The sequence below is a fragment of the Physeter macrocephalus genome, chromosome 18 (assembly GCF_002837175.3).
Source record: "Physeter macrocephalus isolate SW-GA chromosome 18, ASM283717v5, whole genome shotgun sequence".
Lineage (NCBI taxonomy): Eukaryota > Metazoa > Chordata > Mammalia > Artiodactyla > Physeteridae > Physeter > Physeter macrocephalus.
The window spans coordinates 8,141,374-8,154,861 of NC_041231.1; the positions used below are offsets into that span (position 1 = coordinate 8,141,374).

At 48.5% G+C, this 13,488-nt stretch overlaps 1 long non-coding RNA gene across 1 annotated transcript in view; it reads left to right on the forward strand.

The window, feature by feature from the left end:
• Nucleotides 1–7,860, forward strand: part of LOC129391520 (uncharacterized) — a 35,691-nt gene extending 27,831 nt beyond the window's left edge. Inside the window, exons 2-3 of the long non-coding RNA XR_008615775.1 lie at nt 4,684–4,787; nt 6,854–7,860. This is a non-coding gene — a long non-coding RNA (uncharacterized lncRNA). The remainder of the gene's footprint in view (nt 1–4,683; nt 4,788–6,853) is intronic.
• Nucleotides 7,861–13,488: the final 5,628 nt, after the last annotated feature.

The following is a 13,488-nucleotide window of genomic DNA, read 5'->3' on the forward strand; positions in this document are numbered from 1 at the left end:
ATATGTATATGTATAACTGATTCACTTTGTTATAAAGCAGAAACTAACACACCATTGTAAAGCAATTATACTCCACTAAAGATGTTAAAAAAAAAAGATTTAAAAAAAGCCATAAAACAAAAACTACAGTCATCAGAACAGTGTGGTATTGGCATAATGATAGACATATAGACCAATGGAAAAGAGTAGAAATCCCAGAAGTAAGCCCTCACCTATATGGTCAAATGATTTTTAATGAGGGTGCCAAGACCATTCAATGGGGAAAGAACAGTCTTTTCAGCAAATGGTGCTGGGAAAACTGGGTATGCACATGCAAAAGAATGAAGTTGGACCATTCCATAACACCATATTTAAAAATTAACTCAAAATGGATCAAGGGCCTAAATGTAAGGCCTAAAAAAATAAAACTCTTAGAAGAAAACACAGGACAACAGCGTCATGGTATTGGACTTGGCACTGATTTCATAGATATGGCACGAAAGGAACATGTAACAAAAGAAAAAATAGACAAATCGGACTTCATAAAAATTTTAAAAACTTTGTGCATCAAAAGACACTATTCACAGTAAAAAGTGAGTACACAGTATGGGAGAAAATATTTGAAAATCATACATCCGATAAGGGATTAATATCCAGACTATATAGAGAATATCTAAAAGAACCTCATTCAATATTGAACCAAGGACCTGAATAGTCATTTTTCCAAAGAAGGCATACAAATGTCCAGTAAGCACATGAAAAGATGCTCTACATTGCTAATCATTAGGGAAATGCAAATCAAAACTACAACAAGATACCACCTCACACCCAGTAGGAGAGCTTCTATCAAAAAGCCAGAAAACAGCAAGTGTTGGTGAGGATGTGGAAGCATTGAAATCCTTGTTTACTCTTGTTGAGAATGTAAAAGGGTACAGCTGCTATGGGATAGTATAGTGGTGCCTCAAAAAATTAAAAATAGAATTATATATTCCATCAATTCCACCTCTAGGTACATACCCAACAGAATTGAAAGCAGGGTCTCCAAAAAACACCTGTACACCCATGTTCATAGTAGCATTATTCACAATAGCTGAAATGTGGCAGCAACCCCAGGGCCCATTGACAGGTGATGGATAATCAAAGTTGTGGTCTGTACATATGATGGAATATCATTCAGCCTTAAAAAGGAAGGAAATTCTGCAATATGCTACAACATGGATGAACCTTGAGGACATGAAGCTGAGTGGAATGAACCAGTCACAAAAACACAAATATTGCATGATTCCGCTTATATGAGGTACTCAGAGAAATCAAAATGGTAGAGGCAGAAAGTAGAGTGGTGGTTGCCAAGGGCTGTGGGGAGGGCAATGGAGAGTTAGTGTTTAACGGGGACAGTTTCAGTTTTACAAGGTGAAGAGAGTTATGAGGACGGATGGTGAAAATGGCTGCACAACAATGTGAATGTATTTAATACCACTGAGCTGTACACTTAAAAATGCCTAAGACGGCAACTTTTATGTGTATTTTACCTCAAAAAATTATTTTTAATCCTGAAGCAAACATTTTTCTTAGTGGAGACACTGTAATGCATTCTCCGTAAAGTTAGGAACAAGATAAGGATACTACGGTCAACAGCACTGTATTAGAAGTCCTGAACGCTATGTGGAAAGAAATAGAAATGAGAGTGTCATAGTCAGTTCAGGCTGCTCTTACAAAATACCACAGAGTGTATGGCTTAAACAACAAACATTTATTTCTCCTCTGGAGCCTGGAAGTCCAAGGTCAGGGTGCCAACATGGTTGGGTTCTTGGTGAGGGTACTCTTCCTGGGCTTGGCCTTTCTTGGTGTGTGCGCACAGAGAGAGATCGCTGGTTTCCTCCTCTCACAGGGGCCCCGATCTCCCCAGGGGGCTCCACCCTCATGACCCCATCTAAACCTGCTTAACTCTAAAAGGCCCACCTCCAAATACCGTTGCATTGTGGGTTAGGGCTCCAGTGTATAAACTTTGGGGAGAAACACAAATGTCCATAGCAAAGAGATACAGGTATGTGAAAGGAAATTATAAAAACATCCACTATTTGCAGGTGATTCAATCATCTGCATGGAACAACCAACCAAGAATCAATAGACAAATAACAACCAATATGGATTCACCAAGATGCTGGACACGAGAACAACCCATAAAGTCAACTTCTCACAGTGAGAAGCAGTGGGCCAGGTTGCGCGCACAGCGACGTGGGGGTCATAAACACACAGCTCAAGTGGATGAGAACCAGCATAAGATGCACAGCACAGCGGCATTAATGCCAGGAATAAACTGAGGCAGGAGAAAGAGCAGGAGGTGTGCATGAGAGAGGATGGGGCCTCTCTGCTGAGAGTCCAGGAGGTCTCTGGAAGATGCAGGATAAATCCAAGGCTCCCAGTTGCTGAGGCCCCTGACATCGCTCCCCCAGAACCTGAAGGTGTCTCCCCCTTCAAAAAAGAAAACCCTGTGCCCCTCCCATCCAAGCCTTTGGACGGTGGGCAAGCAACTTTGGTCCCTGGGCCTCCACTCCCCCCTCTGTAAAGTGGGGATAATCACAGTAACAACCTTGCAGGTCTGTGGATGGATTCTGTGTGATAATTCAGAGGAAAGACTCAGCTCATGCTCAGCAAAAGTGGATGAGAATAACTATTTATTAATAACTAGGTGATTGAAGAGCCCCCACCCCATGCCAGGCTGCAATGCAAGGCCCACTGCTGGCTGTCTCCCAGTCTCCAACTCCCTCAAGGGTTAAGGAGCTTGGCTGGCTGCTGGGGAGCACAGCCCAGCAGCGGCTCCCTATCTCTGAGCCATCTCCTCCCGCCCCACAGCTCGAGCCTGCGGAAATGAAAGCCCCTCTAGGCAAAGCTCCTTCGCCAGCTGCATCACAATGACATTCCCCACCAGGGAGATGGGGATAGGCTCCCTCCCTGGCTTCCCCAGTTCTGGGGCTACAGGGACGGTGAGCTGCCCCGGAGCTGTCAGCTCACATGTGGGAGAGAAGTTGGGTCGTTCCGTGCCTGGCTCTGTGGGGTTGGAGGATAGTGAAGTGGGGAGGGGGGAGCTGGGAGGGGTGCTGACAGGTTGGGGAGGACCCAGTGGGTGCGCCCCAGGCATTTGGGGTCTCAGAGAACCAGCACATCCTGCCAAGGACCTGCAGGTGACCACCCACTAGTGAGCTGTGAAATCCATTTAATGAGTTGTGTTCTGCATTTTTAAAAAGAGAACTGGAATAGAAAACAGGGTGCATTGCAGATAATAAAGCCACAAGCTTTATTTCAGTCACCTTGAGTGCAGTGGCCAAAAACTGCGCTCAAGGTGGGCCTTGGGCCAGAGCCCACTTGCCCGGGCCCGTGACCTCAGATGCATTGTGCCACCTTCCAGGCCTCTGTTTCCTTATCTGTTCGTGGAGAAGAGTAGCACCCTCACCTCTGTCATTGTGAGAAATGAAGGAGGGGTTCTGGGAGAGCTCAGGGAATATGGAGCCGCCATGGCTGTTGGCTCTTTTTGTCCTCATGTGAAATGTCTTTCTTCCCTGGGAGATGGGTCACAAAAAGCTGAAAGCCACAGGATTTGAGGACTGGGACAGGACCTGTCTACAGCAAGAATTCGGGGTGCAGGCTTGGGCAGGGGGGCTGCTCTTAGTAAATGAGAAGAGAGGATCCTGAGGGGAAAAGGAAAAGCCAGAGTCCCCAGGGGCAGGTCCGTGTGTGCACAGCCCTCCCCAGCCTACACCTCCCGCCATATGCTGAGGATGACTTTGCCCAGTCAGAAGCCCCCACCCTGTGTTTCCTTTGGTCTCCAAATTAATGAACTTCTTGCAGACTCTGCACTGGGAGCCGTCCTCATATGCCCCCGTTAAGGCCTGACATTAGACCCAGGAGGAATGGACTCTCATTCTCTCCAATTTAAAAAAAAATAGACTTCATTTTTTAGAGGAGTTTTAGGTTCGCAGCAAAACTGAGCCGAAAGTACGGAGAGTTCCCATTTACACCCTATTCCCACCCGGTCCCCACCACACACACAAGCACAGCCTTCCTCACCATCACCATCGGCCCCCAGAGTGGTGTATTTGTTACAGTTGGTGAACCTACACTTGACGCATCTTTATCACCCAAAGCCAGTAGTTTACATTAGGGTTCACTCTCAGTGATGCACATTCTGTCGGTTTGGACAAAGATGTGATGATGTGTATCCACCATTATAGTGTCATACAGTGTAGTTTCATTGCCCTAAAAATCCTCTGTGCTCCGCCTGTTCATCCCTCCCTCCCCTCAACCCCTGCTATCCGGGGGTTTTCCTTTTCCAAAATGTCATATAGTTGGAATCATACAGTTTGTAACATTTTCAGATTGGCTTCTTTCACTTAATAATATGCATTTAAGGTTCCTCCATGGCTTGGTAGCTCATTTCTTTTCTTTTTACTGTTTATTATATCAGTGTCCCTGCTGTTCAGAGTTTAACTATGGTATTAATGCTATAATGTACCAATGATTTTTATGTTTTTAATTTATTTTAAAAATTATTTATTTATTTATTTGGCTGCATCAGGTCTTAGTTGTGGCATGTGGGATCTTTGTTGCTGTGTGTGGGAGCTTCGCTGCGACATGCAGGATCTTTTACTTGTGGCATGCAGGATCTTTAGTTGTGTCATGCAGGATTTTTTTTTTTTTTTTTTTTAGTTGCAGCATGCGGGATCTTTAGTTGAGGCACGTGTTCTCTAACCAGGGATCAAACCTTGGCCCCCTGAGTTGGGTGCGTGGAGTCGTAGCCATTGGACTACCAGGTAAGTCCTGTAGCTCATTTCTTTTTAGCGCTGAATAATATTCCATTGTCTGGGTGGACCACAGTTTATTCACTCACCCAAGAAGGACGTCTTAGTTGCTTCCAAGTTTTGGCAGTTATGAATAAAGCTGCTCTAAATATCCATGTGAAGGTTTTCATTTATGTTTTGAAAATATAAGTTTTCAACTCATTTGTGAAAATACCAAGGAGTGTGATTGCTAATCCATATGGTAAAAGTATGTTTAGTTTTGTAAGAAACCACCAAACTATCTTACAAAGTGGCTGTACCGTTTTGCATTCCTACCAGCAATGAATGAGCGTTCCTGTTGCTCCATATTTGGTGGAGCATTTGGTCTTGTCAGTGTTCTGCATTTTGGCCATTCGAACAGGCGTGAAGTGTTATCTCATTATTGTTGTTGTTGTTTTTTAAATCACTTCCTTCATATAATCATAATCTATTATTTATTTATTTATTTATTTTTGGCTGCGTTGGGTCTTCGTTGCTGCGCGCGGGCTTTCTCTAGTTGCTGCGAGTGGGGGCTACTCTTCGTTGCGGTGCACGGGCTTCTCATTGCGGTGGCTTCTTTTGTTGCAGAGCGCAGGCTCTAGGCGCTTGGGCTTCAGTAGTTGTGCCACACGGGCTCAGTAGTTGTGGCTCTAGAGCACAGGCTCAGTAGTTGTGGCACACAGGCTTAGTTGCTCCGTGGCATGTGGGATCTTCCCGGACCAGGGCTCAAACCCGTGTCCCCTGCATTGGCAGGAGGATTCTTAACCACTGCGCCATCAGGGAAATCCCTGTTGTTTTAATTTACACTTTCATAATAGCATATAATTTTGAGAATCTTTTCATATGCTTATTTGCCATCTGTATATCTTTTTTGGTGAGGTGTCTGTTCAAGTCTTTTGCCTTTTTTTTTTTTTGCTGTGTTTGGTCTTCGTTTCTGTGCGAGGGCTTTCTCTAGTTGTGGCAAGTGGGGGCCACTCTTCATCGCAGTGCACGGGCCTCTCACTATTGCGGCCTCTCATGTTGCAGAGCACAGGCTCCAGATGCGCAGGCTCAGTAGTTGTGGCTGATGGGCCTAGTTGCTCCGTGGCATGTGGGATCTTCCCAGACCAGGGCTCGAACCCGTGTCCCCTGCATTAGCGGGCAGATTCTCAACCACTGCGCCACCAGGGAAGCCCCTTTTGCCTATTTTTTAATCAGGTTGTTCATTTTGTTGTTACATTTTAAGAGTTATTTGTGTATTTTGGATAACAGTCCTTTATGTGTCTTTTGCAAATATTTTCTCCAGTGTGACTTGTCTTTTCATTCTCTTGACATTGTTTTTTGCAGAGCAGAAGTTTTTAATTTTAATGAAGTCTAGGCTATCAGTTATTTATTTCATGAATAGTGCCTTTAGTGTTGTATCTAGAAAGGTATCACCATACCCAAAGTCATCTAGATTTTCTCCTATGTTATCTTCTAGGAGTTTTATAGTTTGCAGTTTACATTAGGTCAGTGATCCATTTTGAGTCAATTCTTACAGAAGGGTGTAAGATCTGAGTATAGATTTTTTTTTTTTTTGCATATAGATGCCCAGTTGTCCCAGCACCATTTGTTGAGAAGACTGTCTTTCCCCATTGTGTTACCTTTGCTCTTTTGTCAAAGATCAGTTTATTATATCTTTGTGGGTCTGTTCCTGGGATCTCTTTTCTGTTCCACCTATCTGTCTGTTCTTTTGCCAGTACCATTCTGTCTTGATTACTGTAGCTTTAGAATAAGTATTGACCTTGGGTAGTATCTCTGACTTTGCTTTTCTATTCTCTTCATTTTTTAGAAGTGGAAATTGAGGCACCGAAAAGTTAAGTAACTTGCCCCAAAATGCACAGTAAATGGCAGAGTCAGGTTTTGAACTCAAGCCTTTTGACTACGAAGCTTGTGCTTAGCACAGAGATTAAAACACTGGAAATGGGAAAAGAGAGACAGAGGGAAAAAGAAAGAAACAGGGAAAGAGAGGAGAATGTCAGAAAAATAAAAAGCAACAATTTTCCCCACAAATACTAACCTGGGTCTCTCCTCCTCCAAAGCTGGGAAGAACAGTCTGGGGGCAAAGGTGGACACGGGGAGAGTGTGGATGTGTTTTGAAGATCTGGAAGCCAACAGAATTTCCTAACAGATTGGATTTGGGCTGCGGAGAGAAGAGGCATAGTGGACATGACTCCAGTGTTCCGGAAGGATGGAGATGTTATTCCAGTTGGGGAGGCTGCAAGAGGAGCCTGCCTGGGGGTGAGGATTAGGAACTGGTTTGGTTTGTGTTCCTTAGAGATGCCCTGCAGTCACCCAGGTGGAGAGGACTGATGCCACCTCCCCCAGGTTCCCGTGCAGCATGTGTCACCTGTGCAGGTGAAAGAAGGAGGAAGGGGACCTCTCTGCTCAGGGAGGAGCTTTCGGAGACGTGAGGCACTGGAGGTGCAAGCTGTAAAGGAGGTTCCAGAAAGGATCACATACCTCGAGAGTTGGGGTATGACCAGATCCTGGGGTTTCCCAGCCTGAGATCCGGGACCCTTCTGCAAGCTGGCCTGGGGGTCACGTGGGGAGGGAGGTCAGTAGGGGACTCCCCGAGGATAGCTGGGATGCTCACCTCGCTAGTACTTTCAAGGACACTTGTCAGCTGTGTCACCAGCTGTAAGCAATTCATTTTAGGTGGAAGCAGACAGGGCACAGAGTGAGAAAGGTACTCCTTCCATCCTCTTCCTGCCCTGCCATTACATCAGGGAGAGTCTTGGGTGGGTGCTACGCCATCTTTAACACCTCTCTGATACTTGCTAATCTCCCTTCTTAACCAAGGGATGGGGTCTAAAGCTCAGGGCCTTTGCAGGCAACAGTGTTTGGCTAGAATTTAGCAATGTCGCTTTACGTTCTGTCTCTCCAGTCTACTGTGACCTTGTACGTATGGCAAATTAAACAGTGTTCGAAGTTTCTTTTAAATACATCTAAGTTGAAAATGTGAATGGGTCTAGCAATGGACATTCAATAAATAAATGTGGCAGACATCATGGAGGTGATGTGTAAATACCCAGCAACTGGGAAACGTCTCTTAATTAGTGTGTTTGTAGGGTTGCTGTGAGGTTTGTCATTTTGTTTGGGGCACTTGCTGTGTCTGCCTCTGTCTGTGATATTTGCTCCCTTCTTCCTTCTTATCACCTGGCCGTTTCCTCTAGGAAGTAGGAACAGGTGGGATCCAACCTTTGCTCCCCGCCGCCACCTTCGCTGGGCTCTGGACCGTCTGAGAACCTCAGGTCCGTGTCCTGTGGTCCGCAGTCCACTGGGGGGCGTCTCCACATGGCGCGACCTGCCCACACTCACACTGACCTCTCACGCCTTCCACCCTGGTCCTTAGGGGTCGGGAGCAGCGCCGTGTAGCTGCCCGTCTGCCAGGGCTTCCCGCGTCGAGGCCCCCTCTCTGCGGGCCCTGTCTGCTCTCTGCCACTCAGCAGCCCTGGGATATGGGGACCCACACTGAGAGGTGACAGGGCTGATGAGGTCCCCTGGCGGACGGGCAGCTATCCAGGGTGACTGATAGTGGCGCCGGGCTGGGCCCCCAGGCCTCAAGAAAGAGCCACGTGGGAAGGGTGGGGGAGGTGAACGGAGGTGGGGGGGCCTCAGGACTGTGCCTTTCCCAACCCCGTGGCTACGGCGGTGCCATGCCCCTTCTGCTTGCAACCCCCAGTGGTAAGGGGCTCACTCCTCCTGGCCGCCTGTGCCCTCTGCTCCGCTCTGCCTGAGACAAAACTCCTTTTCCTCACCCTGTGAATCCAACGCCTGGCGAGGTCTGACGCTGCCCTGTGGACCCCCAGACCTGCCTGCTGCCCTGCTCTGGGATAGCACCTGGGGCCTCTCTGACCTCTACAGAACCAGGAGGCTTTTCTGAACTCCAAGGTCTGTGACTGTAGCTGGAGAGGCTCTAAGGTGGTTTGCAGAATAAAATGAGGACAGGGCTGCGGCCACCTGTCTATATTTCAGGCCGGTGGGCTCTGCGTCTACTTAGCCTCCCCCAACTCTGCCCCTACAGCGAGGCCAGCCCGGGGCACTGTTTCCAAGGTCTGGCTCTTTTAAATTTAGCTGCAGGAAAAAGCAGTTTGTGCGGGCCTGGACCACGGAGACAATCAGCAACAGGAAAAAGTCATCCGAGGGGAGTTTTCAGTGAATTATGGAGGCATTGTTCCTGCGCCCAAGGAGCCGGGGCTGCTGGTCCAGCCTCGCTGACCCAGCCCAGGCCTCTGGGGCCAAACACTGCCTGAGCTGCGTCAGGACAACACAATGTAAGCGTCTGAAGGCCAAAAAAAAAAAAAAAGAGCAGAGGAAGAAAAATACTGGAAATTCCCTGTGTCCCAGCGATGGAAGAGCCTTTCTTGAAAATCAACAGCGAGGGAAAGGTTGCTGCCCGCCCAGGCGGGGGGCCTCAGGAACGGGAGGAAGTCACAAGCGATATTTTGAGATATTTTCAGTCTGGTGTGATGCCGGTCAATTTTCCAAAACATGAGGGCCTCATGCTGGGGGGAGAGTTGAGGTTGGACAGGGGTTGACTGGGGGTGGGGCCAGGCTCAGGATGGACCAGGACGAGGACATAAACAGAAGCTGACCCAGTTGGAGAGCTCTGGTGTCCCAGCTGGCTGACATGCTGGCCCCTTGAAGCCCTGGGAGACCCAGGGGGTCTCCCATTGATCTAGAGGCCCTTTTGGCTCTCACCTTGATGAGAGGATCACAGATGAATACTGGGATCCCCTGCACAGAAAGCCTGTTAGGTAGCCAGGCAGATTCCACTTGCTCACCTCTTCCGATGGGGAGCTCACTACCTAATATCAGCCTAACCCACTTCTGCATGGCTCAGCCTGGGAGAAACAATAGCGATGCTTCTGGAGGAGACACAGTGGTGAACAAAATAGACAGAAATGTGTGTGCTCATGGAGCTGACGTTCTAGTGAGGAGACACAGACAATATACAAAATTAATAATGTTTATAGCATGTTAGGAATCATAAGCACTATGAGAAGATAAAGCAGGGAAAGGAGCAGGAGGTGCTTGACATACAATTTGAAAAATAGGGGGTTAAAGAGAAAATTCCTCCTCACTCTCACCTGGGACCAGCCCCCACCCTGCCCCTGGGCCCATAGCCCATCTGCTCCTTGAGTCCTGGGACAGCCTTGCTCTGCTCCAGGCTGAGCAGGGCCAACTACTCATGGGAAGGGAGCTCCAGCCCCCTCCTCCCCGCTCTGCCGCGGGTCAGAGCTGAACGCCTTCCCCAGAAGTGGGAACAGCACTTTAAATCCCTTCCCTCTATGAATGCACCTCTGTCCCAACTTAGCTGTTTTAGAAGCTGTCCCCCGTTACCTCCCCCTGAGCCCCCCGACTTCTGACGCCGTGAGCGGCCAAGAAGCCGTGCCTCCTCTGTCCAAGGTACTGCGCGTGTGCCCACCCAAGATGAAGGATTTGCATTTATTCCTCTTGCTTCCTCTCGTGGAATTCTTTTTGGCACAGAGGTGGACCACTTATGAGACAAAGAGTTAATAGAAACATACAAAGAGTGCCTAAAAATACACAACAAAAATAGAGGAAGGAATACAGGCAAAGACTCTGATCAGGCAATTCGCTCCAGAAATGCAAATGGCCCATAAATAAATGAATGCAGAGCCGCTCCACGCTCAGGCAGTGGTGGAGACACAAACAAAAAGAACAGTGAGATGCCATTTCTCTCCCATCAGACTGGAAAACAATATTAAATATTGATGACATCCAGTGCCAGCAAGGAGGGGGGCAGTCAAGTAGTTTTGACACTGCTGGTGGGAGTGTGAGTCGCCACGGTCTTTGGGAACAGTAATCTGCAGTTTCTATTAAAGTTTAAAATGTGTGTGCCCTTTGATCCAGCAAAACCATACAGACACGTAGGTGATACGTACAAGGGTATTTGTTCCAAAAAAAAGGCACGTACTAAGTGTTGATCAGTAGGGCAATGCTTGAATGAATCCTGGGACGTTCATTCTATAAAATATTTGGCAGCCATATGTATGGACCTGGAACCGTGTTTGTGTATATTACTGGGCAAAAAACAAGTTGTAAAGTCAGGTACATGGAGTGATCTTATTTTTGTAAACATGTTTTGAAAGAGCAAAGAGTAAAATGGAAAGAACTATTCACCAAACTGCTAACATTGTTTACCCCAGGGCAAGAGGATCGCTAAGGGCAAGACTGTTATATTTTTATGTCACTTCTGTGTTGTTTGACTTTCACAGTCAGTTTTTATAGCTCCAGTAATTTAAGTAGTAAATACTTTTTCTTAAAAGCCATTTTGAGAGGTTCTTATGAAGGTCTGCCGGTAAGAGGAGGTCATCGTCTCTCTGCCGAGCTGGGAGTCTGGCAGACCCTCCCAGGAGTGTTCCGGTGTCCACGCCTCACCGCACATGAGCAGGAATCCCACTGCTCACTGAGCCTTGTGGGTTCTCCCTGCCTCAGTTTCCCATATCTGCCTCTTCCGTGCCTCATGCTACCTTCCCTGTTCTGTGAACAGTGCTGGTTCCAGAAACTGTGTCGAAGGGACTGGGCTGGGTTTCCTGATCCTGGTCAAAGATTTGGGAGACCAGGACAACAACTAGTTTCCACCTTGCATGCCAGCTCTGAGCAGTGGCAGAGGCTGCTATGCAGAAAGGGATTCTGAGGCCGTTTCTAGGCTCCACTGGCAAGAGTGCTGTGATTGATTAGCAATGTCTGCTCTTGTCAGGGGACTGGTCAATGGAAGCACCAAAGTCACTGATGGTCCATGCTTGGTCTAGGCCAGTGATTCCCAACCTGAAACATGCACAGGAATCACAAGGGATCTCGTTAACATGCAGATTCAGGTCCAACAGGTCTGGAGCAGGGTCCAAGAGCCTGCATTTCTAGCAAGCCCCCAGGAGATTCGGGGCTGCTGGTCCGAGGACCACCCTTTGGGGAGTGTGGGTCAAGGATCTTTGCAATCTCCCTTCACAGCTACCTTATCTTCTCCCCCAAGTTTTCACACATTTGCAAACAGAAGCGATCAAACCCACCCCACTGTCCAGCACTTTTTAAAAAATTTTTAATTAATTAATTAATTTATTTTTGGCTGTGTTGGGTCTTCGTTTCTGTGCGAGGGCTTTCTCTAGTTGCGGCAAGCGGGGGCCACTCTTCATCCCGGTGCGTGGGCCTCTCACTATCTTGGCCTCTCTCGTTGCGGAGCACAGGCACCAGACGCGCAGGCTCAGTAGTTGTGGCTCACGGGCCCAGTTGCTCCGCGGCATGTGGGATCTTCCCGGACCAGGGCTCGAACCCGTGTCCCCTGCATTAGCAGGCAGATTCTCAACCACTGCGCCACCAGGGAAGCCCTGTCCAGCACTTTTTATATGCATCACATCTCTGATTCTTGGAACAGCCCAGGTTAGTATTATCTTCCTTGACGGATGAGGAACAGGAGGTCCGGGAGGGGAAAGAAGTCACCCATGGTCCCCCAGCCACTGGTGGCAGATTGATCGCCCACCCCCCTCACCCCCAGCCGTCTCCTTTCTGGAGCCAGAAACCACCCAGAAAGACCCTGCTGCTCCCTGAAAGCCCTGCGTTCCCGGCCATAAATAAGTCCCCGGCTGCACCAGGTCCCTCCCCTTCCCTGGGCAATGTTTTGCAGCAGGCTGGGGCTGGATGGATGCGGAGGGAAGGGAGGCTTGCCGACAGCATGAGTTATGGGCTCCGGGAAGCCCATTCGTCACTGAAGGGAGAGAAGTTAACTCGAGCTTATTAACTCTACACGTTTATTATTCTCATTGATCACCCAGCAGACAGCAACTGCCACCCCATCCTGGAACCGGCAGTGCATTCTGATCACAGGATGGTGTTGTGGCTAGGGGGACTCCCGAGTCCCCAGGAAATGCAGGTGGAGCACAGCCACCTCTGCTGCCCCTTCTAAGAGGCAAGGAGGGTTTCTCATCAGTGGCCTGTCACTCGTCTGCTCCCCACACATCTGCCAGCCCGTGTTTCGGGCCAGGCTCTGAGCCGGGAGCTTGGACGCCGGGGTTGCACAATATGACGCCGTCTCCACCATCACGGGCTGGCCACCAGGCAAAGGAGGTGGGACAGCCTGGTGGTTGGGAGCCCAGCCTTGTGGTCTGCCCGGTTTGATCTCCAGTTCTACCACTCAGCAGCAGGTGACCTTTCATTTAAGGCCTGTGATTTTTCAGAGACTCCATTTGTCATCTTTAAAGTGGGGACATGCTCATTCACTAGACTAATATTTATTGAGTCCCTACAGAAGCGAAAGACTCGCTGCCCTCAGAGAATTTGTATTTGGAGATGGAGACAGACATAAAGCAATTGAAGAACATAAATAGAGTCATTTCAGATAGTGGCGAGTGCCAGGAAGAAAATAACCTGGGTCGCCCGGTGGAGAGTGACTAGCAGCGTTGAGGGGATAGGGGTGGGGTGCCCTGGCCTCTCCAAGAAGGTGGCGTTTGAGCTGAGACCTGAATGATGGGCAGGAGGCAGCCAGGGAGAGAGCTGGGCCAAGGGAGAGGGAGAAAACTGCAAGGACACTAGCCGTGCTCGGGCAAAGATGTGCGCGGGGACAAGAGAAGAGGCCGGGGTACCTGGGGGTTCAGTGAGACGGCAGGGAGGAGAGAGACGGGGGCCAGCAGCTGATGTAAGGACTTCAGATTTCATT